Genomic DNA, 3,518 nt, shown 5'->3' with positions numbered 1-3,518 from the left:
TATAGTCTGGGATGGGTCAAGCGTCGGTCTTAGTGTCGGTCTTCGGAGGAGAAACTACTAAACCAAAATATTGATTATGACTTGTAATATATGATGGTTACGATTATTATCATTGTGGACTAATCGTTTGCATTGTTTGAAATAATGAATAACCGTCCGCGGAGAGATCAAGGCGGGGTACCTCACGAGATGCCCGTGACGCAAGCCATGACGACCGAAGGTGCCAAGAGGGTGCCAGTCCGCGCAGTGTCCTCCTTTCCTCTTTGGTGCAAAGGGGGCAAGCGCATCCGCGGAGTACCGAGGCATCAGGCAAAGGTTGCCATTTCGGTGCAATGAGACCAAGACCATGAGGACTACAAGACGGAGGTCACCGTGGAGCCCAAGACGGCGTCATCACCAGAGCTTTGCGCAGGCGAAGACTACTTTTGTCAGGATAGCTGATACTAGCTGTCCCCCTTCAAATTAGCCCGCCATTGTTGGCTCCCTTCCCGCTCGATATTTGGGAAGAGGACCAGGGCCTCTATAAATAGGACCAGCCACCCACAGAGCAAGGGGTTTTTTCCGGGGGTTCAGAGGTTCAGAGGTTGGAAGGTGAGAGAGGGGTTTTGATCAGAAAGAGAGAGAGAGAAAGGTGACTGAACTCCTCCCAGCAGTTCATCGCCCCGGCCAAGAACAGACCCTCGCGGAGCTGTTCTTCCTTGTATTGTTCATCATCATCAGCCCAAGAGGCAATCCACCACACCACACACTGGAGTAGGGTATTACACCACAACGGTGGCCCGAACCAGTATAAACCATGTGTCTCTTGTGTTGTTCTTTCCTTAGTTTAGATCCTAGCGAGGCGGAGGGGTGCAGGTAGGTAGGAGGCAAAATCTCCGCGCGCACCCCAGTGTTCGAACCTCAAGGGTCTGCCGGAACCCAAAATCCGACAACCTCCTGGATATTCACTGTGAATATGTTTATATATAAGCCCTTTTTGTGGCGTCGCTTAGACGCCCGATTGTGGCATGTTTGTTATTTCATTTACTTATAAGCCCTTTATGTGGTGTCACACAGACGCCCGACTGTGGCATGTCTGTTATTTCATTTACTTATAAGCCCTTTATGTGGTGTCGCACCGATGCCCGATTGTGGCATGCTTGTTATTCCTTTTATATATAAGCCCTTTCTGTGGTGTCGCTCAGACGTCCGACTGAGGCATGCTTCATATTATTATCCTGTCGAGGCGTCGCTTCAGACACCCGATCGGTGCTTTATATTTTTACACCCTGATTGTTTACTCATGATTTATTTAGATGATCTACTTGCGTGCATCATGAATCTTATTTCATAACTGACAAAGTGATCATAGAATATTTTAAAGCATGATTTTCAGTGGCTATATTATACGTGTGTTCTTAATGTTTGCGAGTACATTCAAAGTACTCACTGGCTTGTCCCTGGCTATTGACTTGGCCAGATTTCTTGCGTGGAAAGGAGCGTTGCGACGAAAGCCCCGGAACCTACGTAATGGTGATAGCAGCATCGCGAAGATAGGAGTTATCCTGGTCAGCTGTTCCTGTGGGAAATGGAGTCCCATAGACGCTGATGATCTGCAAACCGCTTCCGCCATCAACCTCTAGAAACAAATTGTTGTACCCATAGGCCAGAATGGTCTTGTACTTCATATTTTGTATTTTTCTTGGAGTTTCTGTACCAAGTTGGTGTCTCATCAGCTAACAGTAATCCTGGGGCTGGTGAGCACAAGGGCCGCTTTTGGGAAATTAATATCCCGAAAATACGGTCCTGACAAACTTGGTATCAGAGCCAGGCTGACCATTGGCTAATCCTATCTTAGCCAGGTCGAAAACCTAGGTAAACCAACCCACCAGACCTTAACTAAACCCCGGCCAAGCTTCTCGAGTAAGATAGCCTCACAGTGACCCGACACCTTTTGGAAGTCGGTGCCCAACCTATCAGCCTAACTTTTCAGTCACACGGCAGTTACCAGCCCCTAAATAGTCTTTCTCGCAAGTGTGCGAAGGAAGACTTCGTTCCCTTTTTCTATAAAAGGGCATGCTAGCCTCAACCCAGCACAGCACAGCCTCTACCCCACACCAAGCCATAATGCCTGGCCCCATTGTTCACAATGAGACCACAACAACCAATCTTGGAGGTTTTGTGACCGTGCTAGCAAACCTCACCCGCCGTGCCTTTGCATTAGAAGAGCCCCCAGAATATGTTGTGTACCAAGGGTCCATGAGTAGTGAGAGCCATCAATTTTGGGCCACTGTCCACATCTATGGTAGGGGTTTATCACCAGAGCGCCCCTACAGGTTCACCGGAAGGACAACTTCCTTTGAGCCACAAGCCATCCAATTAGCTGCTCGAGAAGCTATAGTTCAACTCCGGCACTTGTCACCCCGAGTTAACTGTCGCTCCTTCTACTACTACCCCAGCCGTGAAGGGTATGGTAGACCACCCCAAGTCGCCAACGGAGACCACGAGACGGATCCTGCATTATCGCATCTAGTGCGCTATGTAAGTGCACTAGAGGGACTGTTCGATCAAATCACCCTTGATCTGATCGCAGCTCGTGGAGAACTGGTTCGCCGAGCCCCGGCAAGAAGAGAGGCTAAGCCCAACGCCGACAACCCAGTCGTGCTGTTCGGACAACCGATCGAGACCTTGAGATCAGCCCCGGCCATCGACCAAGGTGCTTTGATGACCCAGAAGTGCTTCGTCGCCTTTTGGGAACAGACTCCAATGGGATTGTGGCCAACAATCCCCGCGATGGTCATCACCACTACCCCGGCCCTGCAGTTCCTCAACCCCCTCCAGCTAACCCCGACGGTGAAGCCAATGGAGAAGCCTCGGCATCCACAAGGCATGCCCGCTTAGATATAAACGAGGTAGACTAAGTCACTCGAGCAGTACCGAGTCTCAGTATGTCCATAACCTGTAGTTGTGTGATCTTGTATTACCGCAGTGTTGTCTGCATGTGCGCCCCTATTTTTTTTAAAAATAGCTGTGCATAAGTGTGTGATGTACGATTGCATTTTTAATTTCGGGCGTAGCTACCAAAACCAACCCCGACGACACCCACAGTAATGCGTCGCTTTGGCGAGATGTGTGTATCTGTGGCTTTGACCCCGACCCCATAGGGAAGAACTGACAAACTAGTTGCCCCTCACCACGGTAAATAACCCAGCCTAGTTGCTTTATAAAAGGGACACCTCGTGACCTTGCCGGGTACCCCTCATCTTGTGCGCAACCCTCACAACCATTTCTTGCCATGCCGAGCCCTAGCATTTATCTGAGAACCCTGGATGCAACCCCGGGTAGTTTTGTTAAAATATTGTGGGACTTTACCTGCAGTACCATGGGTTCTACCCAGCCACCCCAGTACGAGCTGCTCAAATCGAGGGTCACCTCTTCCACCTCAAAATATTTGGCAGTAGTGCACATCCCTCCCGTAAACTCAAATCAGGACCCAACGGAAGTCTCCTTCCTAGGGAAATCTATGCCGACTCCGCAGA

The sequence above is a fragment of the Triticum urartu genome, chromosome 3, assembly GCF_003073215.2.
Source record: "Triticum urartu cultivar G1812 chromosome 3, Tu2.1, whole genome shotgun sequence".
NCBI lineage: Eukaryota > Viridiplantae > Streptophyta > Magnoliopsida > Poales > Poaceae > Triticum > Triticum urartu.
The sequence above is the reverse complement of the archived record's forward strand: the minus strand, read 5'-3'. Positions refer to the sequence as shown.